The sequence below is a fragment of the Aotus nancymaae genome, unplaced genomic scaffold (assembly GCF_030222135.1).
Source record: "Aotus nancymaae isolate 86718 unplaced genomic scaffold, 86718_ANA_hifiasm-v0.15.2.pri h1tg000032l_0, whole genome shotgun sequence".
NCBI lineage: Eukaryota > Metazoa > Chordata > Mammalia > Primates > Aotidae > Aotus > Aotus nancymaae.
Window position 1 is genome coordinate 7065715 of NW_026988445.1, and position 23370 is coordinate 7089084.

Here is a 23370-nt window from a genome sequence, read left to right on the forward strand (position 1 = left end):
CATCCTTTTACCTATCAGATCTTTTTGTGTCTTTGATCCCAAACGTCTTCTTGCATCTTAATCTGTGACCTCTTTAATTGAATTTCTTAATCTGTATCTTGCTGACTTCTATTTGACAAATAGTAGCTTATTTCTTCTCAACTTTTTTTGAGAACACCAATTTCTCATTTGCTTCCCATTCTGATAGGCAGTGACTATTTTCCAGTGACTCCTATGCATATTCAAGTCCTCATCCTCTGCACTGCCAACCCTCACCTGAAGCTAGACATGTCTCATCATGGAATAAAACTGGACTGTTCATTAGCTAATTTACCTTCCAACTTCTTTTGTTAGAATTTTAGAGATGTAGACAAACAACAAAGAGCAACACAGTGTAGAGCTCAATCCTGTAGCATACCAGTACTCACCTGAATGAAACTGCAAAGTACACTCTGAGCTCAGCAAAATTCAATGGTTGCAAATTTAGTTTTATTTGCATTTGATTAACTGTGTGTTAAAATGGTTGCAAATTTAGTTTTATTTGCATTTGATTAATTGTGTGTTAAAATGCATTGGAAATCATAGGCCTAATTAAGGTAGTGTAATTTTTATTAAAAACACGTACAAAATTAGGTACCTTCACTCATACATGTTTACTTTGCTTTTAAAATGGTATAAAAAGCAGGCTTCAAAATGTTAAAAACACTCTGTGAACAATTTTTAAGGGCTTGAATTTTGAACAAAAGGGAAAGTCAGCAGATTATTGCAAAGATGAATTTTATATGCCTGTATAATGTAATTCTTTGGTACTGGAAATTACTTTCTTGTTACTCGCTATGATATTTCCTAGTCTCTCTTGCAAACTATGTTAGATTGGCTTTCTGAGCCAATGTCAAATCAGACCTCTAGGGAAGGCTCAGCTGCAATGTATAAAGCAGCAATAGTTCAGTATTGCATTTTTTATTCCTACTATGTAGAATTCTAATAACGGTGTCACATACCCCTATTTTAATGAGAAAGTTGGTAATGGTGACATTTTGTTAATTTATGCAATCTTTATTAAAAGTACACACAATGTTAGGCAATGAGGTGTAAATTATCACTGTTAATGATCTATCCATGAGTAGTAAGGTGATTCTTGTATTCCTGCCACATTCATTCATAAATTCATTTAACAATCATTTATTGATAATCTAGAATGTGCTAGGCATCGTGCTAAATGTTAAGGATATAAAGTAGGGTAAGATACTATACTGCCTCTGTTCTTCAAACTTGGTATATTTGCAGAGAATGGGTTGTAAAAGGCAATTTCAGTACATGACAAGTGTTAGAAGTGTGCATCAACTCCAGTCATAAGACAGAAAAAGGCAGGACAAATTGTTTGAAATGATTTTGGAGGAAAATGTTTCAGAGAAAAGAAGATCCTTGAATGAGTTTCCTAAAACAGAGTGAGTATTCTTAGGCAGATATGGCGATGGTGAAAGAGGCATTGTATATCACATAAAGGAGCAACACGGCACCTTCAGGAAACCGTCAGTCATTCACTAGGACAATAGTGAAGGTATGAGAAAACTCTTGGAGATACAATGATAAATGAAAGCAAGTCTTGGATCATAAAGTATATTTTACATATTCTGCAGAATTTAATGTTTATAGACAACGGAAAGCCAATGGAGAATGTTTAGAATAATAATACCATTGTCAAATTTGTGGTTTTAAATAGATCACTCTGAAAGCCATACAGAAGATTAGTTAAAAACTAAAATTTAAATATTTCAAAACTGTGATCAATTGACCTATAGATTCAGATCTGTTAAATTTCTCTAATTAAATGCAAAACTTGCGTGCCTGTACACTTTTTGAGGGGGGAAGTTCCATAACATACATCTGACTTCCGATTACTAGAAGTTGGGTGATGCTGGAGGCCAGGATGCTGGGTGACAAAGTTATCTTGTTTTGTGTAAAACTTTTCTGGTTTCATTAATAAAAGCCATGCATCCCAGGAAAACTGCAAATCTTAGGGAAATCAAGACAGTTGGTCACCCTATCAGGAAGTCAGTTATATGACTGTGACAATAGTTGCTGTGAAAGAAAATCAGAAACTTCAGCTAGAGCATAAGCAATGATCTTGAGAGATATTCCACAAGACTTAATGTTTAATGGGCGTAAGGTATGGCAAGAGGAATGAATTGAGAATAAGGCCTGTGTTTGGCTCTAGTTACTATATTTATGTGGTTACCATAAAGCAGAGAGAGAGAATGTACAGGAGGGTCAATAAAAGTGAGCTCCATTTTGAACATGTTGCTATTAAGTATTTATGAGATATTCTGATGGAAAAACCCAATGGGAAGTGAATATATGGACTTAGAGTTGCAGGAAATATATATAGGATGGATATGTAATTTTGTGAGTCATTATAATCTGAGTATTAATTGAGGAATTATTCTGGTATGATGTGTACAGTGAGAAGTCAAGGACAAAGAAAATATCTAGAAACAAGAGTTTCTAGATATAAGGACATCTATAGGAAGAAAATCCAGCAAAGGATATGAAAAAAGTCTGCTTAGAACTATAAGCAGGTAACTAGGAGACACTACAGTCTTAGAATCAAAGAGAAGAAAGATTGTAATTATTATTTAAATCTTTTAAAGTTTTAAATATCTCTCTGGAAATGCTAGCCAATGTAAATAATAATGAGAAAAAATGGAATATAAAAATTAGATAGAAGGAAATAAAATACCATTATTTGAAACACATCTGATTATATACAGTACTGAGAAAATTGGCTGGGAGAATGATTGCCAAACAATGAGAATTTAATAAGCTGACTAGATACAAAATAAGTATATCCAGATACCAATAGTTTCTACTTATATAAACAATAAAAAGTTGGAAGATTTATGGAAAAAAGACAATCATCTACAATAGTAACTATGAGTTAATCATGAATGCTCATTATGCACTAGGCATTCTTCTGAGAGCTTTCACAGGCTTGTAGTACAAATGAAGAAATGGAGGCAAAGCATTTAATTAACTTGCTCATGTTTCTACAGCTCGTAAGTTTTAGAACTATAATTTAAATTTAGGGAGTCTTAATCCATAGGCTATGGCTTTAATTGCTGTAATATGTAGTCCCTTTAAGAAAAAAAGTCTCTTTAAAGTAGTAAAGAATATACTTAACAAGAAACACATAAAATCTGTATGAAGAAAATGTTAAAATGCTACCAGTGGAGAAAGGAAGTCTTAGACAAATAGAAAAGCATATCATATTTTTGAATAGGAAAATCTAACATCATAAAACGATAAATTCTCTCAAAATTAATCTATAAATAAAACTTGATTCCAATAAAAATAACAAGGAATTTTTCTGTGGAATTAGTTTTAAAGTTCATATGGAAATTTTTAAAAGGAAAATTCAGAAGAGTATTTTTGATAAAAGAATAGCACAAAAGATATTTTAAAATGATTAAAATGTTTAACAGTAATATGAGGCAGTGTTGGCACATAAGCAGACAGACATGTAAATGGAACAAACTAGGAAGTCCAGAAATAGTCATATAATATATTTCATACATCTTTGGGGGAAAAGATGGATAATTCAGTAAATGGTGGTTAGACAATGGGGAAGCCATCTAGACAATAATGGATTCACATTTTATCACTGAAACTAAATTCAAGAAAATTGAAGAGTCAACTGTAAAAAATATAAAATCATAAAAGTAATGGAGAAATAAATCAGTTTGTAATTTCAGAGTATAAAAGACCTTTATGTGTGTGACACGAAGACTAAAAAAATCACATTGATAAATTCAGCTACAAAAAAGGCAGTTTATCCTTCCAAACTATCATAAAGAAAATCAGAAGACAGATGATACAGCAGGAAAACGTAACAGATCTTATTTCATTTTCTGTTGCTATAAAAGAGTACCTGAGACTGGATAATGTATTTTAATAAAGAAGTTTGCCTCACAGTTCTGGAGACTGAGAAGTTTCCATACTGGGTGGCTGCATCTGGCGATGGTCTCATGCTGCATCGTAATATGGCGGATAGCATCACGTGGCTGGGAGCCTGTGCAAAAGAGAACAAGTGTGTATATTATCAAAAGTGTGATAATATACCATATAGATGAGGATGAGGACAAAGAGGCACTCTCATACATTACTAGTGAGAGTGTAAATTTGTACATTCACTTTGCAGGGCAATTTGTCAATATCAAATTTAGCCTTTAGAAATGAGTATATCACCTATCATGAAGAGTGAATAGTAAGCCATTTGGTTTATTTCTTTCACTGGAAAGAAACAATAACAAAATATGTGTTCAAAAACATCTGAATATTTTTAAAAATAATTCAAGAGGCCAGGTAAGGAAATGTTAGTCCAAAGTGAAGAAAAAATAACTACAAAAATGAATACTTAAGCTAGTTTATTCTGAGAGCATTTGCAGAACCTGATCATTTTATTTTTAATCTTGATAGCCTTACCAGGTGATAAGGAGAGAAAAGCAGAAGACACCTTTCACCCACCCACCCACAAAGAAGAATCAAAGGACTATAACCTTACAGTAAGATAAGAGTTAACCGAATATCCCCATGAATCATTTAAAATCCTTTGGAGGGTCAAGTACAATGGTTCATGCCTGTGATCCTAGCATTTGGGGAGGCTGAGGTGGGAGGATGGAAGGATTGCTTGAGGCTAGGAATTAGAGATCCATTTTGGCAACATAGTAAGTCTTCATCTCCACAAAATAATAATAATAATAGTTATCATCTGTGGTGGATCACACTTGTGGTCCTATCTACTCAGGAAGCTGAAGTGGGAGGATCACTTGAGTCCAGGAGTTCGAGGCTGCAGTGAGCTTTGATGGCACCACTGAACTCCAGCCTGGGTGAAAAAGTGAGACCCCATCTCTTAAAAAAAAAAAAAGGAAACGGAAAAGGAAAACCTTTAGACCTTGATTGGAAGTGATCCCAAACTGTAAGAGATCCAGCAATCTGGCAGGAACAATAGCAAACTATATCTGGATAAATATTCAGATATTGTAGGTCTCAATAATTATTTCTATAAATTATTATTTTATGTAAAACATGTAACACACAGTGAAGATAAGAACACAAGGAATTTATACTTGATAAATGGGGGCCACTGTAAAGATACAAAATAATAGAAGCAGACTTGCAAATATTCAGATATTGCCAGGCGCGGTGGCTTACGCCTGTAATCCTAGCACTTTGGGAGGCCAAGGTGGGTGGATCACCTGAGGTCAGGAGTTCAAGACGCAAGTATTCAGATATTGAAATTACCAGATGAAAACAAAAAATTAAGTGTTTTTAAAAGATTAAATACGTCTGCAGAGAACTCAACTATAAAATAACATAATAGACCAACAAATATACTTTCCAGAATTAAAAAATATATAACTAAAATTTAAAACTAAATGGACAAGTTTAATAGGAGAATAGACACGGCAAAAGAAAGAATTGGTGAACTGAAAGGTAGGTCAGACAAAATGTTTTAGAAAGCAGCACTGATGTTTTAGAAAACAGCAACACACTCTTTTCTATACAGCCTCCTGTACAACCTGTGGAACTATGAGTAGAATAAAGTGAGAAATGATAACATAAGCTTAATCAGAATCCCAAAAAGAGAGGAGAGAACCAAAGGGCAGAAACAATATTTTTTAAGATAATGGCTGAGAACTTTTCATATCTAAAGAAAGATGCACATCTATAGATAAATAAATCTCAAGCACAATAAACAAAGAAAAGCCCATATGTATTCTTTTGCTACTGAAATTTCAAAATATTAAAGACAAGGAGAAAACAGAAATCTATAAACCAGTAAGAGAGAAAAAAAAGCCCTCTTTACCTTCAAAGAAGCAACAACTAGACAAAGAAATGACTTAGGAAAAATAAGTTAGAAATTATTACAATGATATATTTTCTGAAAGAAAAGAGCTACCAATTTAGAATTCTCTGCCCAGAAAAAAAATCCATCAAAAATCAAATAAAATAAACATGTTTAGATGAGCAAAAACAGTAAGTTTGACATTAACATATCTACCCAAAGGAAAATTCTAAAGCACATATTTCAAGTAAAAGAAAATGATCTCAAAGAGATGTCCAAATTACCAGAAAAACTAAGAAAAGAGAGATTTATAAATATGCAGGGAACTTTAAATTGACTATATAAAAACAGTAATAATACTGATTGCTTGAATTTTAAAATGATTAAAATACACCATAATAACAGCATACTTTGGAAAGGTGAGTAAATGGACTTAAAGTAAAGTATTCTATAGTTCTTATTTTCCTGGTTGGATGTCAAAGTTACGGATTACAGTAAGTTAAAGATGCACATTTGAATTTCCAAAGTAAACACTGAAAAAACAGAAAGAAAAAAAACTTTCATAATGTATTTCTGTGTAATAAACCACCCCAAAATTTAAGATTTAAAACAACACTACCTGATATGGTTTGGTTCTGTGTCCCCACCTAAATCTCATCTTGAATTGTAATCCCCAGTGTTAGAGGTAGGACCTGATAGGAGATGATTGGCTCACGGGGTTGTTTCTAATGGTTTAGCACCATCCCCCTACTGCTGTCTTGTGATAGAGTTCTCATAAAATCTGGTGGTTTGAATGTATGTTGCACCTCCCCTTCATTTTCTATCTCTCTCCTACCAGCCATGTGAAGATGTGCTCACTTCCCCTTCACCTTTCGCAATGATTGTAAGTTTCCTGGGGCCTCCCCAGCCATACTTCCTGTACAGCCTATGTAACTGTGAGTCAATTAAACCTCTTTTCTTCATAAATTACCTAATCTCAGGTAGTTCTTTATAGCAGCGTGAGAATGGACTAATACACTACCCTATATCAGGACTTATATTGAACTGTAGGTCCTAAACATTTTAGTAAAGCAAGGAAAAGAAGTATAAAGATTGGAAAGAAAGAAACAAAGGTATTATTACCCACATACGATATAATATGTACATCAAAATAAAAAAAATTCTAGTTCATTAATGAGAGATTTAATCAAGCTTGCTAGGTATATCAACAGTATATAAAAACAATCATTTTCTATATGCTATCAAAAAATAATTTTAAGAAGAAAGACTTACGTTAACATCAAAAGTATCAAGCAAGTAGATTAGGAATTATTCTAACCAATTTTGCAAACAGCCAAGAATAAACAAGGCATATTTGAAGAAGAAAGTATGGGTGAGAGACAGTCTTGCATTGTAGACATGGAGATTTATAGAGCTATAGTAATTAAGATAGTGTGATGTTGGTACAGGAATATAGAAATAGTTGGATGAAATGAAATAGAAAGTTAAGAAGTGGACCCAAACATGTACAGATCTTAGTATATGACAAAGGTGGCCCTGCAGGCAGCTGGGGAAATGACAGTCTTTCAGAAGCAATGTTGGTAAAATCAGATAGTCATATGAGTGGCAAAGGTTGCAATCTGTTACACATGTGTAATAGGGAGCTGTAAGCAGGTTACATAGCTGAATATAAAAATTTTTAGAAGATAATACAAGGGGATACCTTCATGATCTGGAGGCAGAAGATATTGCAAACAAGACACAAAATCTATAGATCATAAAGCAAAAAATAAATACATTCATGACATTAAAATATGAAAAAGTGGTTTGTTGAAGCATAGCCTACAGTAAAATGTCAAGCTACAGAATAAAAATACTTATAATACATATATTTGGCAGAAGGGTCATATTTGGAATATATAAAGAAGTATGATAAACCTATAGGTAAAAACTGAGTGAAAAAAAGCAAACCCATAAAACATAGAGGAAGAGCTTGAACAGAGTCTTCATAAGAAAGCAAATCCAAGTTAGTCTGGCAAAATTATAAAAGAAAATCTGATAACAACAAATGGTAAGACTGTGGAGTAACCAGTAAACTTCTTCATTGCTAGGGGTAACCTAAAGTAGTAGGTACAGGCTATCATGCAGAAAAAAAGGATACATCAGTCCTTCACCCAAAAACAGATAAATCTTTAAATATAATTTTTATTGAGCAACAAGAGCCGGATCCCCCAATATATGCAGCATGTGATTCCATTTATATAAAGAATGAATGAAATTATATTATTTAGGGTTAAATACATAGGCAGTTACAGTGTTAAGCAGAAAATGATTACTAAAAAATTCAAGTAATGTATTGAGGTCCCCTCCCTGATACACACACACACACACACACACACACACACACACACACACACACAGCTTGAGATTAGAAAGCGGATGGTAGAGTGAGAAGGGTTTAATTGCTTCTGGGAAGCTGACATTATCTCATTTCTGCATCTGAAAGCTAGTTACTCATCTTTCACTTTATATTATTACATTAAATTATAAATTTATATTTTACTCAGTTTTCTGTATTCATATGTTTTATACTTTAAAAAAGATTAAAAAGAACTGATTTTAAAAGAGGGTGAATGTTGAGTGCTAGTGACTGTAAAGTAGCTGTAAATGGGACTTTGCAGGTGCTGGTGCAGATTTGTTTGTGAAAATTCATCAAGCTGTACATTTAAGATTTATGCACTTTCCACATAGGTACTTGTATAATTTTTAAAAAAATTAAATTACAGAGAGCAAAAGGAAGCTAAGAAGGAAACAGTCAGTGTAGATTGTTCTTTATGTAAGCTGAGATTGGAATGGAAGTAAAGCTTAAGGCAGTAGCTAGTACAGCACAAATTTTATGAATTTTTATTTTATAGAGGAGACCAGCATATTTATAAATGGTGCAGAAAGCATCAGCAAAGTGAATGAAGGGAAAACAATAGAGAGAAGATAACCAATGGACATGCCTCAGTTTTATAGGGAATAGGGAAGGAAGTAGGTGTACAGATGGAAAGACAAGTCTTGACAAGGAGAGGGGTCCCTTTCTGTTGGAAACTGTGGGGGATAAATAAAAAAGTCAGGTCATGGCAGGAACAGAGGAAATGATGATTTAATAGGCATAGAAGCAATAAACTTAGATGTTTAAGCCTAGGACTTCAATAGAACATAGTAGCATTTACTGAGAGAAAAGATCTAGGAACTTAAAGAGGAGCATGAAGGATTTGAAACCTAACAATGAAGAAATGGCAAAGGAGAATGGCTAGAGAAAGATGCAAGGACTGTTGAGTGGCGCAGAGGGTCCACAGCACTGGGGTCTGTGCATTTAGAGGCATATTTCCAGGGTTAAGCAGTTATCTTTCACAATCTGGGGACAGGGAATGAGGTGGGAAATGATTAGAATGAATCAAAATTGAGCAGAAGTTGGTGGAAAAGCAGGTAGAAGTGACTGGTTCTGTTGAGAGGATGGCTAATGTGTGGAGGGTCTGGGACGCTAGAGAAGAAAGCAACCTTGAGAAACAACGATCCAACAAGGAAACTGGAAAATGATGGACGTTAAGTCTGGGAAAGGTAGAAGAAAGCACAAGCAGGGAAAAAGCAAGTGAGAGGATTGCATCAATATTGTATCCCAAATCAACTAACTCTGGCAACAAGTTTGAGCAAGGATAAAAAAATTTCAGTTTTACAATGGAATCTTCTAATTCTTCTCTGTAATGGAAATTATGCAGCCAAAAAACATATGAAAAAAAGCTCATCATCGTTGGTCATTAGAGAAATGCAAATCAAAACCACAATGAGATACCATCTCACACCAGGTAGAATGGCAATCATTAAAAAGTCAGGAAACAACAGATGCTGGAGAGGATGTGAAGAAATAGAAACACTTTTACACTATTGATGGGAGTGTAAATTAGTTCAACCATTGTGGAATACAGTGTGGTGATTCCTCAAGGATCTAGAAATACCAGAACCAGAAATACCATTTGACCCAGCAATCGTATTACTGGGTATATACCCAAAGGATTATAAATCATTCTACTATAAAGTCACATGCACATGTATGTTTGTTGCAGCACTATTCACAATAGCAAAGACTTGGAACCAACCCAAATGTCCATAAATGATAATCTGGATAAAGAAAATGTGGCACATATATGCCATGGAACACTATGCAGTCATTAAAAAGGATGAGTCTCATGTCCTTTGGAGGGACACAGATGAAACTGGAAACCATCATTCTCAGCAACTAACACAGGAACAGAAAACCAAACACTGCATATTCTCATTCATAAGTGGGAGTTGAACAATGAGAACACATGGACACAGGGAGGGGAACATCACACACTGGGCCTGTTGGGGAGTAGGAGCTAGAAGAGGGATAGCATTAGGAGAAATATCTAATGTAGATGACAGGTTGATGGGTGGAGTAAACCACCATGACACATGTATAGCTATGTAATATACCTGCACGTTCTGCATATGTATTCCAGAACTTAAAGTATAATTAAAAACAAACAAACAAAAAAAACCTCTAGAATTAAGTAGAAGACATATTTGTAATAAAGTAATAATTTTACACAACTCCTTCTCTTAAGCACAGGACTTGAGCACAGTATTTATTGAGACTTCACCTTATAAACGGGAATACAAGATAAATGTCATGGAGGAAAAGGTAAATCTGCTAACAAAGAAAATGCAATCTTGTGTCCCAAAGCTCCAATATGTATTTGCTTTTCGATTATTCCCTGTGTTGGCCTGTGTCATGGCTTGCCTTTGCACTAGAATGGCTGCTGCTTCCTGTGGGTTTTAGTATGGCTTGAAGATTAGAATTCTGCCAAAGGTTCTTCCTAAATTGCTCATGGTTATAAAAATGAAAATAAAATAAAATAAAAAAACACAGTTAAATGGTTCTGACTGAAGTTAAAGTTATTTCTGTCTGCTTTGTCTATGATTCTCTTCTTAGGAAATACAGCTGCCTGAGGGCTTGGTTAAAAGCCTTTTCTTTCCCCCTTATGGCCATTCCCAGTCCTGATTTCAGGACTTCAGTTGGTCTAGCTGTTGCTGTCATTTCCCAAACATCCACAGTGATATTGCACTACTACCATGTTGAATAGAAAGGGTGCCCCCATAAGCAAAGTAAAAATAATAATCAACTAGGAAGTAATTATTGAGCAGCCCTTAAGTTTTAAGCATAATGAAGGATATAGAAAATGCATAAACAAAGGTTCTTGTCTTTAAGAATCTTTTGTATTAGAGGAATAAAGCAAAACATGAACATTTAACACATCCAGACACTTAGGACAAGAGAAGACCAGATAGAGATTTCAAGGTAGATTGGTTTGATTAGCAAAGGCTACATGGAGGAGAAGGGATGTGAACTCAGAGATAAAAGATTTTACAAAATTTCCAGAGGTGAATACACTGAAATAGCAAGAATCAGGCTTCTATTATCTCCTATTTCTCAAAAGAGCTCCTAAAAGGTAATGTTTTCATTTGAAAACAAATCTGCGTTTAATCAACTCACAAATTACTTGTGCCAGGGGAAGGAATAACTCAAAAACAATTCACTTTGAAATTGGAAGATCATGTGTGAATTTCCATCAAGTCTATTTGTCCTCCTTGCTTTGGTTTGTTCGGGCCAAGTGTTCAAATAAGCTTGCATTCTCTGAACACACATAAGAGAGCACAGAGATGTATGGGCTTAGCACTAGAGAGTGGGGGAAAGCCAGGCTAGGATAAAAAAAACGAAAAATGTTTCTGAATCAATTTCATGTTGTCGTGGCTAAACACAAACAGCCTTAGAACATCTGTGATTTCCACATTTTAATTCCAAGTTATCATATTTTCACACATTCTTGCTTTTTGTTGCTTGGACTGAGAGATTTTTTTCTAATGTGATTTGTGTCCCCTTGCAAAATTATTAGGAATTCCCATCAAATGCGGACCTTTGATTTTCCCACATTGCCTACTTCTTATAATGAGAAAGTCAGCGAGGAGGGAGAAAAGGCTAGAAAAAAGTAAACAGAATTTCTGAATTAAAAAGCGACAACATCAACAACAAATTAAATTATTAAAGAAATTTTCTAAAACCTTTCTTTAATTTTAAAGGGATAAGTAATTTGAAATTAAGGTCAACATCAGGATGACAGATTCCTGAACACCTTTCTATCTAAATTTCCAACTCCCTGAACCTTTTCACCTTTCTGTCTCTCTTCTCTGCATTAGTGTTTTTCCTTAAAGTGCAAAGCTTTATTTGAATGATGGTGAATATAATTAAGAGTAACTTTAGTAGAATAAAATCTTTAATAATAATTTTTACTATTTCACAATGGTTATTATTAAGTAACATTTATGTATGAAGCCAGGATTCCTCATAAATAACTGATTTAGATATAGAAAAGACAGCTTTTACAGGCAATTAAATAGTGTGATAGGCTGCCAAGATAGATGTGCCACATACAGATAAAAAAAGGTAATAGTTTCATTCTGTATCCTGGACTGGTAAAAATATCTAGAATTTTTTTTTTTTTTGAGACAAAGTTTTGCACTTTGTTGCCCAGCCTGGAGTGCAGTGGCATGATCTCAGCTCATTGCAATCTCCGCCTCCTGGGTTCAAGCAATTCTCCTGCCTCAGCCTCCCAAGTAGTTGGGACTGCAGGAGCCTGCCACGATACCCGGCTAATTTTTGTATTTTTAGTGGAGACAGGGTTTTACCATGTTGGCCAGGCTAGTCTTGAACTCTTGACCGCAGGTGATCTGCCCGCCTTGGCCTCCCAAAGTGTTGAGCCACCATGCCCATCCTAGAATATTTTTTAAGAAACATATTCTAAGTGGATCATTGGCAAACCAGAGCATATATTGGGTTAAACAACCAGGATGGTGAGATGTTCAGAAATTATTTTTAATAAGAAACAGTTAAATAAAATTTATTAATTAAAAAATCTATCAATTACACTAGATTTGATTCTTTTACATTATTCTAGAGGGTCTAAAATGAATAAAAAAGTTAAATACAAAGAATCAGACTTAAGTATACTGTAAGAATTTGTTAGCAATGTGAACATCTCAAAAATATAATTAATTGCATTGTGAAGCAGTAGATACTTTGCCACTGCAGGTATACAAACTATATATTGTGGATATCCAAGAACAATGGGCATTTTTTATTCCTTTTTATACTTTAAATATGTGTAATGTGTGTAAGTGTAGAAGAATATCTATAAAGCACTCAAGAGACTTTGGTTGGATAAATGAATGGAAAGACAGGGTTTGGAGCTCCATGAATATTTCCATGTTTCTGTATGGTCCAGGCTTTGTGAGCGAAGAACACTGGTGAACTTGGTTCCAGGATGACTGAATAGAAAACATGTCTTGGGAGGAAGAGATGGTGTATATTGTACAAGTTTTAAAAACATCTACCCTGGAGCCACTTGCTTACATTCCAAGTTAGTAAGAAACTTCCTCCTTCCACCCCACCCAGGAATATTTGTTTACAGTTCAGAGTGAAGGACTTTCTTTTTTTGGAAGGGAGGTTAGGCCGATATGTTAAGCAATCTGTATAAACTTTGAATCTCATGTTTTCAGAGCTTCTCTCCCATGGTCCAACCCTGATAAATGTTCAAGTGAACATTTTCTCTCAATTTGTTGCCTACGAGGGAGTAGAAAACCTATGCTAAGATGTTCTGTGAGTAGCAGTCTGTTCTCTGATTCAGAGATCTGTGCTTTCTGTCAGACTCCACCTGTTATCTATCTATGATCTGTCTATCTACCTCTATCTATCTATCATCTGTTATCTATCTATCTATCTGTCTGTCTATCTGTAATCAACTTAATAGATGAATGGAAGAAAGCAAAATTGAATATTTACCTTTTAGAAATCCTCTATATTCCTACATTGGGTAGAAAATTTTACTAGATAATGATGGAGGCCTATTTAATTTACTTAGATACATGTTGTTCTACATATATATATTTCCAGATCACTCATAGTATTTTAGGTGATGTTTTCAGTCCTATGTCAACAAACAAAACAAACCAAATTCAATTTCTAAGAAAAAAATTAACAAGACTAAAGAGTTTGCAAGATTTTTGTTTTCAGAGTATTTTCTGGAAAGTATGTGGCTTTCTTAGCACAAAGAGTAATTAATCTTTTACTTCTGATAAGGCATTAGTGAAAATTTGTCCTTGGAAAGGCAGGATAGTTTGAGGTCAATTTGTCAAATAAGAAGGAACCCATTTTCTGAGATAAAACAAGTGATTTAATAAAAATGGTCTCTTAGAATGATCAAAATAGAAAAAAGAAGCATTTGGCCTAAGTTTTTCTCAGAAGAGACTCAAAATATACTGGATTCTCATCTAAACCGAAGAAATAACAAAACCGGTTAAACCTAATATTTCAAAAACTTTTGCTATTTTGCTGGAGTTTTAGGTCTTGAGAAGAGATTGAGTTAAATGAGCAACTCTTCAATGTAATTATAGGAATTTAAGGGTTTTTGTAAGTCCATTAGGGTTTAGGGTATAAAATGATTCATGGAAAACTTCAGAAGAATTGATTAATGTATATTTAGTTTCTGTAGTGAGAACATATGAAAGCTCTTTACTCCCCCCAAGTTTTATGGTGATTCACCTAAAGAAATCTTTCTCACTGGCAGAAGCACATGTTAGCTACATTTATACACTTAAAAGAAAAACCCATAGAGACCAAAATATTATGTTACTAAGTTAATGATATGCATATCTCATAGAATTTGCTGGAATCGATATCTGTGACCAAGTTGGCCACAGATCAAACAATCAAACAGTGCCCTAGATCAAATCCCTGGCTGGGCCCCCTCCTCTGAGTGCCTCACCAACTGACCATTACAGAATTCATTATATGGTTCACCTTCAGACAATAATTCCCTGTCAGTGTGTGGTTTTACTTCAGCTGCTGTATATATATTTGAGGATTTCTATCTAAGTGCTCAATGTCAATAACATGTACTCATATGTTAACAAAGCAGTATGATTCATTTATTGCATACTTTCACTATATAGATATTCTTTTAATACTATGTTTTCCAGTGACCTAGGCAAGAATTGTGTACCCAAACTTTGAGATCTGAAGATGGTTTAAAAAAAAGGTCATAATGTATGCTAAACATATTCCATATTTGTCTGTTATGCCATTGAACATTTTCAAAGCAGTTTGGCATAATTTTAGCTGATCTTTACAACTACAGGGTGACTCAGCTTCTGATTTTCAGGGCTATCATGTGATTAGGGGATTAGGCTCATTCCAAACAACCCCAGAAGGAAGAACTAAACCAACAAATGAAATCTGTAGGGAGTCACATTTTAACCCAAAATAAAAGGAGACTCTTCTGCCTATTAGATATCTATGGGTGCATTAGTTTGCTTTGTAGTTAATTTGTTTCTTATCAACACAAATTTCTAAAACAGTGGCAATATGATGTGACATATCCATTTAGTAGCTGGATGAGATGGTCTTTCAAATTTCTTAGAATGTTGAAATTCTGGGTACACACTCTAGGATTCCTTTACTTAAGGATAAGGCAATAGTTTGCTGTCTTTCGAATTCTAATAGGGAATACATCTCTCCTCTCTTCCCTTTCTATATTCTTCAATGCTGCTGGACACATGCCCACTTAAGACGAAGAACAGTTCAGCCATGCACTGCAGCTGCTGCGTGGCTAATGGAAAAGAAGCCCAGGAATGCACACTCTCCGTGTCTACTCAATGCCAACAGGCTTGCCTGATTTGAACAAAAATTCAGTCAAGCCGCCTATTTGGCACTGTACAAGCTATAGATCCCGGTGCCTCACAAGATTTCCAACTGAAATGAGGGGCTATTTTTGAATGGTGTAGGTTCAATATTAAATGCTTTCTTCCTCATTGGCTGTGGCATAAGTCAGTGAATATTGGTATCATGAAATCCATGGTATTTTGGAGTAGCAGAGGATCTCAGAAAAGATCTTATCCAACATTTCTCAAAATGTGTTCCATGGAAACATGGAACTGTGAGCGGCTTAATGGGAACAATGGTCTGAGATCAAAGAAAGAAATATTGTATATGTAAGTCTTTCTAGAAGATTCATGATGCATATTATTATATTAAATGTTTTGAGAAGTCTTATTACAAAGAAACTTGAGTAAACACATATCTAACAAAGTTTTTCTTTTTTTCCCTTGCATGATGATCATTAACATTCCATGGAAAATACCATGGAAATTCACATTTCAGTATAAACCCCCCATTTTTACATATGAAGAGAATTAGGTCCAGAGAGATAAAGTGACTTGTCCCAGACTTAACATACTTATAAATTTTGAGTAGAATTCAGAGATTTGTGACTTGCTCCTAATTCAATGTTCTTTTCTCTGGAGAACTGATCATATTCTTGACTTTCATACTTCACTTCATTATGCCCAGATCAGGTGTTTATCCATAGACTGACAGCTCTGGCCATAGACTAGAGTCTGGCAAAAGCCTTGGAATAAGTACTTGCCTCTGGTTCGGTCTACCTGGCCTAGGTGTTTGGGATCATGTTGTATAAATCCCAAAATACATCAGGCTGAAAAGAGAGGTTTAAAAAAATCTGGAATTAGCCATAGTCAAAAAGTTATCCACTATATATTCCATCCTATGGTTGCTCCTAACACACGCATTTCCTCTTTTTCATACAGAATTCCTAATGAGCTCTTGCTTAATGTGATTCACGTGTTCCATCTCATACCCCCCCAAACTACTAACTTAAAAGGTAACAACTCAATATTGCATCTTGTTTATATTCCAGAAGCAGTATGATCATTCGAAGTTCAGTGACCCAGGATTCCTTTGCTAGATGGCTCAGTCAGATCCAGATATGACTCTTGAGGAGCTTAAAATATATGGATTAACTGCTATAATTTGAATATCCCCACAAAAACTCATGTTGAGATGGCTGAGTGCAGCCAGATTTCTGTTCATCTTGTGTGTTCACTTCCACTGTCCATCCTGCTCCCATAGCATGACCCCTCACCATATGCCAGCGCCCTGCTCTTGGACTTCCCAGTCTCCAGGACTGTGTGCTAAATAAACTTCTGCTGTTTATATATAAATTCCTCAATCTGTGATATTCTGTTATATCAACAGGAAAAAAAAATACAGAAAATTGGTTGCCAGAAGTAGGGCCACTGCTATAACAAATATATGAAAATGTGAAAGTGGCTTTGGAATTGGGTAATAGGTACAGGCTAAAGTATTTGGAAGAGATTAGGAAAAGCCTGAATTGCCATGTGCAAATAATTAAGGACAATTCTGGTAACAGCCCAATAAAGAGGAGAGCTGTGGTAAAAGTCTGAATCTTCCTGGAGAGTAGGTAGGTGGTCATGAGCAGAATTTTGGTAGAAATACGGACGGTAAAGCCCATTCTTATGAGGTCTCAGATGAGAATGAGGAAAAAGGTATTGGAACCTGGAGTAAATGTAGTTCTTTTTATATAGTGGCAAAGACCTTGTATAAACTGTGTCCATGTCTGAGGGTTTTATGAAATGTGGAACTTAAGAATGATGAACTAGGCTATCTGGTGGAAGAACTGCTTAAGCAGCAAAGCATTCATGTGGCTACATGGCTACTTTTAACCATATACAGTGAGATGCAAGAGCAAAGAGATGACTTAAAAATAAAACATAATTAAAGATGAAGCAGAGCTGAAAGATTTGGAAAATTCACAGGCTTGCCACGTAGAGTGAGAAAGAGAATACTAATGGTGTGGCCAAACAACTGATTGCTAAAGAGTTTACCATAGATAGAAGGAAACTAGGTACTATTCATCAAGAAAATGGGAAAAAGACCCCAAAGGCATTTCAAAGATCTTCAAGGATGCCTCTTGCATCACAGTCCTAGAGCTCTAGGAGGGCAGAATGGTTTCACGGAACAGGCCTGCGGTGCCCTCCGTGGGCTTGCTGCCAGAGGCACCTTGGATCTCTGCTCCCTACATTCTGGTTCTGTACTTTCTGGACACCCCAGCCACAGCTGAAGTGGGCCCAGATGTGGCTTGACCCAATTATCTGGAAGGCACAAGCAGTGAGCCTTGATAACATCCTCACAATGCAAGTTTGGCAGGTATGCAGAATGCAAGAGCTGTGGGGGCATGACTACCTTCACCCAGATTTCAAAGGATGCTGTGGACTTCCTGGAAACTCAGGAAGAAATCTGCCACATGGATGGAACCACTGCAGATAAACCCTACTGCATAAATGCTTAGTGAAGCTATGGGAGTGGGGCAGACCCTGAGATCCCAGAACTGCAGGATCACTTGCATACAACTTCAACCCAAGAGAGTTGAAGCATGGACCAAGCCCAGCAGAGCCATAGGTGTGGCGCTACCCAACACTTTGAGAGTGTAAACCCCCAATATGTACAAGAGGTGATACATGGAATAAACAATTATTGCTGGATCTTAAAATTTAATGAGGTCTGTCCTGTTGAATTTTGGACATACTTGGGGCCAGTTACTGCTTTCTTCTTGCTTATTTCTCTCTTTGGAAATGGGAATGTCTATTTTATGCCTATATCACCATTGTATTTTAAAAATAAATAACTTGTTTTGATTTTACAGGCTCACAACTGGAGGAATTTGCTTTGGGAAGGATTGTGCTTTGAGTCTCACCAATATCTGTTTAAGATAATACTCAGGACTTTGGACTTTGAGTTGATGCTACAATGAGTTAAGACTTTTGGAGCTATTTTAATGGAATGAATGTATTTGATGTGTGAGAAGGACATACATTTTAGAGGTCCAAGGGTGGAATGCTATGGTTTGAATGTCCCCACCAAAACCTGTGTTGAAATTTACTTGCCATTGTAACAGTATTAAGAGGTGGGTACTTTAAGAGGTTATTTAGACCGTGAGGGTTTCACTCTCATGAATGAATTAATGCTGTTATAGCAGAGTGGGTTAGTTATTATAAGAGTATGTTTCTGATGAAAATGATGAGTTTGATTAGAGCTCCTCTCTCTGTTTCTTGAGCTCATTTCTGCCTTCCACCCTTCTGCCATAGGATAACTTTGCCATATGGCAGTGCCATGCTCTTGACTTTCCATCTCCAGAAATGTTAACCAAATGAGCAGGTATTGTTTATAAATTACCCAGTTATTCTATGATATTCTGTTAAAACAGCAGAAAATGGACTAAAATACTAACCAATACACTTGGCACTCTCTCTTCCCCTAATGCAGCCCAGTATATAATCATTGAGAAAAAAAAAAAGCAAAAATAGCATCAGTTAAATTACTCATTTTGAAAATTAGAAATGTGAATACACCAGACTCTGGGCACTTCTAGATGTTAATAGCAAGATGGGCATTGGATGGGTGATTAACTTCTTGACAATTGACTAAGTCTCATAATTGGTGAATAGGGACTCCTGAAATCCTTCTCCTGGGAAACTTTCTCCCGTCTTTTTTAGGACTAGCCATGAAAGTGGCATTGTAGAACCCTCTTGGGTTGTTCTAACTTAGTTGTTCAATTCCCTTGATGCTGATTTTGGTGACTGTGAATTGCTTGAGAGGCTGAGAAACATGGTCAGCTTTTCTAGTGCTAAAAATTTTTCATACAACTTCCATAAAAATGCTAAATAGCTGCTGCTCAATGTCATTGTTGTAGATGCTCTTTACCAATTAGCAATATAGAAAATCCAGTGGTCAAATGAGGACTGAACTACAAACCCCAAAGATTGTTCCTTCTCCTAATATCTGCTTGAAGTCACCAGCCTTGACGCATAGATAAAAAGCAATATGCTAGATTGAAACAGCTAGAAATATTTCCTCATATATGATATTGTACTAAATCATAGCTGTCCAATAAAATTTTCTGCAGTGACAGAAATGATCTGATTCTGTGCTATTCAGTATGATAGGGACTAGACACATATAGCATATGTAGCTACTGAGCTCTTGAAATGTGGCTGGAACTGAATTTTAATCTTAATTAATTTTAATTTACATAGCCACATGTGGTTAATGATGACCATACTGGACAACACAGAACTAGAATAATCTTATGCCAAGATTAATTTCTAACCACAACTATATATGCTAGCTATTAGCAAGAAGTGCTTTGTGGAATAAGAGGAAAGTACAATTTTAAATTGTAGTTCTCTGATTTACCTCTTTGTGTATCTCCATTTCAAATGACAATTTGTTATCTTCAGTATCAGAAGCAGGGTCTATTAGAAAACACTGTATTAATTTTGCAGCTTAAAGAGCCAATGATTATTTGATAATTAGTTTTAGATTTTTCCTCCAACAAAGTTGTGTACTTATCCTGTTATTTCTGATTTTACTTTTAAACAAATAAATCTTGGACAGAAACTTCTTGCCCTTTGAAATATGTCAATGGAGGCCACTAGAAATATTCAGCAATTTCTGATAATCTACCAACATACTACTAAATTGTTAAATTTTCAGACCCAAATAGCACAGTTTTTAATGCCAAGAGAGAAACTAAGTAATTGTTATCAAAAACATACAACCTTTCATTTTGCAATGAGCAAATACTCTCTGCTTCCAGTACTCACGAGTCAGTTCTATATTTTTTCTGAGGTGTTTTGTTTCATCTTGTTTTGTTTTACAATTGCCAATTTGAGTACTAGCACTTTTTTGTTGCAAATGACAGAAATCATGTAAGAAAAAAGGTTGGACAACTGTATGGATATAGAAAGCCCTCATAGAAGACAAAGACAGAAATAATCAACAGTATTCATAAATAGAAGCTGTGTTCCAGGTATTCACTGACAGCTGGTGAAATGCATGCTATCTTTTAAAGTGATATCACCAGCCTCAACTTGGACATAAAATTATACATTGCTTTCATCTGGTTAAACCTTCAGGAATTCTCCCAGACTCTGTGTTGCTTTGTTTTTGCTAGAGACTATTTACATTTTAGTTTTTCTTAGTATCTTCCAATGAAGATTTTAAAATTAGTGGTGTTCCATATTTGTAGTTTTCCAAGACCTCTTGAGAACCGACTATCCTCTGTGACAATCTGTTCTCACTTTAGAGTCTCTCTATTGCATAGCGCTTTGAATTCTCTGCTTGGCTTCCTCCATCCAATTACTTCTAGCTTCACTTCCTAGGAAAGACTTTTTTTTTCCGACCTGCATTTGTATTCCATCTACATTCCTATTTTGCTTCATTTGTTTTTCATTTCTATTAGTATGCCCTTCACATGCACAAAACCCAAAAGGACTGAAACAGCAAGCAACATGTCAACAGCAGCCCCAACATATTGAACAGTTGGCACCACTTGGAAAATGAGAGGAAGGAGCGTGCACATGAAGTGTCAACAGTGCTGTAGTTGTTCTGCTACTGAGAACACTCTGACAGAGACCCACAGCAGATGTACCAAAAAACACTCGAGCGAAATTCCATAAAACCTAACAAAACTGTGTAGCAATTAGAACAACAAGAACAACAAAAAAAACAAAAAGTTCAGCTCCTGGAACACTGTTTGCCTTTAGATAAAATTGGTCAGAATTGTGGATGGGTTTGTAGCATGATTAATTGAAAATAATATGAAACTTTAGCCTAGCATCAGAAAATTACAGAATCTAAGGGTAAAAGGGGACCAAAAGTTATTTCGTCCAATTTTCTGCAAAATGTTAAAGTTTCCTACCAACTGCTTGTCTATCCTATGCTTAAAATAACTCCAATGAGGGTAAGTCTTCCTTCCCCAGCAAAGCAGTTCTTTTAATAAAAAATATTTTAAGGTAAGTTTTTATTGATATATAGCATGAATACAGAATTTTTCACAAATCCTAAGTGTACAGCTTGACAAAAGATCAAAATTGTGAACTTCCTCTTATAACTGCCAAGAAACAGGTAGTTAACAGCTTCTAGAAATTCCTCCCAGGCCCCCTCTCGGTCACTACATCCTTGAAAGTAGCCACTCTTCTGAATTCCATCATCAGTTAGTTTTTCCTGGATTCAAACTTCATATAAAATGAAATCATACAATATAATGTACTCATTTATGCCTAGATTATTTTATTGTCACATACTCTTTGGGGAGTAATATTACTATTAAGTTTGGAAAATTATTTGTTATTACCTACTAAAGATGAACATAAATTCATCCTAAGATGCAGACATCTCACCCCTTAGTCCTAGGCATATAAAAAACCTAAATATGTATATAAGTCCACTAAAAGGCAACTTAAGAATGTTCATAGTACCACTATTCATCGTGGCCCTACATTGAAAATATCCAAATGTCCATCAATAGTAGAATGGATAAATAAATCATGGTATATTCACATAGTTGAATGAGAATGAATGAACTATTGTTTCTTACACAGTAAGGATGAGTCTCACAGACATTTATTATTCTGACAGCTATGATTCTTGAAAGATTGTCCATATTTGGGTGAATGCCTGACTCTAGCTCTTTAACCAAGTTTAATTAAAGAACAAATTTAATTTTGCTTCCACATTATGAATAAAATATCATGTACTATTTAGAGTTTGTCAGATTTATCTGAACATGTTTAATATCAGAGTAACATTTTAAAAGATAAAAGAACATTTAGAATACATCCATTGACAAAGTCTAATTTTTTTTATCGCATTTTAGGTTTTGGGGTACATGTGAAGAACATGCAAGATTGTTGCATAGGTACACACATGGCAGTGTGATTTGCTGCCTTCCTCCCCATCACCTATATCTGGCATTTCTCCCCATGCTATCTCTCCCCAACTCCCCACCCCCTGCTGTCCCTCCCCTATTTCCCCCTGACAGACCCCAGTGTGTGATGCTCCCCTCCATGTGTCCATGTGTTCTCATTGTTCAACACCTGCCTATGAGTGAGAACATGCGGTGTTTGATTTTCTGTTCTTGTGTCAGTTTGCTGAGAATGATGGTTTCCAGGTTCATCTATGTCCCTACAAAGGACACAAACTCATCGTTTTTGATGGCTGCATAATATTCCATGGTGTATATGTGCCACATTTTCCCTGTCTATCATTGATGGGCATTTGGGTTGGTTCTAGTTCTTTGCTGTTGTAAACTGTGCTGCAACGAACATTTGTGTGCATGTGTCCTTATAGAATGATTTATAATCCTTTGGATATATACCCAGTAATGGGATTGCTGGGTCAAATGGGATTTCTATTTCTAGGTCCTTAAGGAATAGCCACACTGTCTTCCACAATGGTTGAACTAATTCACACTCCCACCAACAGTGGAAAAGTGTTCCTATTTCTCCACATCCTCTCCGGCATCTGTTGACTCCAGATTTTTTAATGATTGCCATTCTAACTGGTGTGAGACGGTATCTCAATGTAGTTTTGAGTCGTATTTCTCTAACGACCAGTGACGATGAGCATTTTTTCATGTTTGTTGGCCTCATGTATGTCTTCTTTTGTAAAGTGTCTGTTCATATCCTTCGCCCACTTTTGAATGGGCTTGTTTTTCTTGTAAATCTGTTTTAGTTCTTTGTAAATTCTGGATATCAGCCCTTTGTCAGATGGGTAGACTGCAAAATTTTTT

General features: G+C 35.5%; 1 long non-coding RNA gene across 1 annotated transcript in view; it reads right to left on the bottom strand.

The window, feature by feature from the left end:
• The window catches only part of LOC135277471 (uncharacterized), a 433990-nt gene that overhangs the window by 97902 nt on the left and 312718 nt on the right, over window positions 1-23370 (bottom strand). Inside the window, exon 3 of the long non-coding RNA XR_010345074.1 lies at window positions 3950-4048. This is a non-coding gene — a long non-coding RNA (uncharacterized LOC135277471). The remainder of the gene's footprint in view (window positions 1-3949; window positions 4049-23370) is intronic.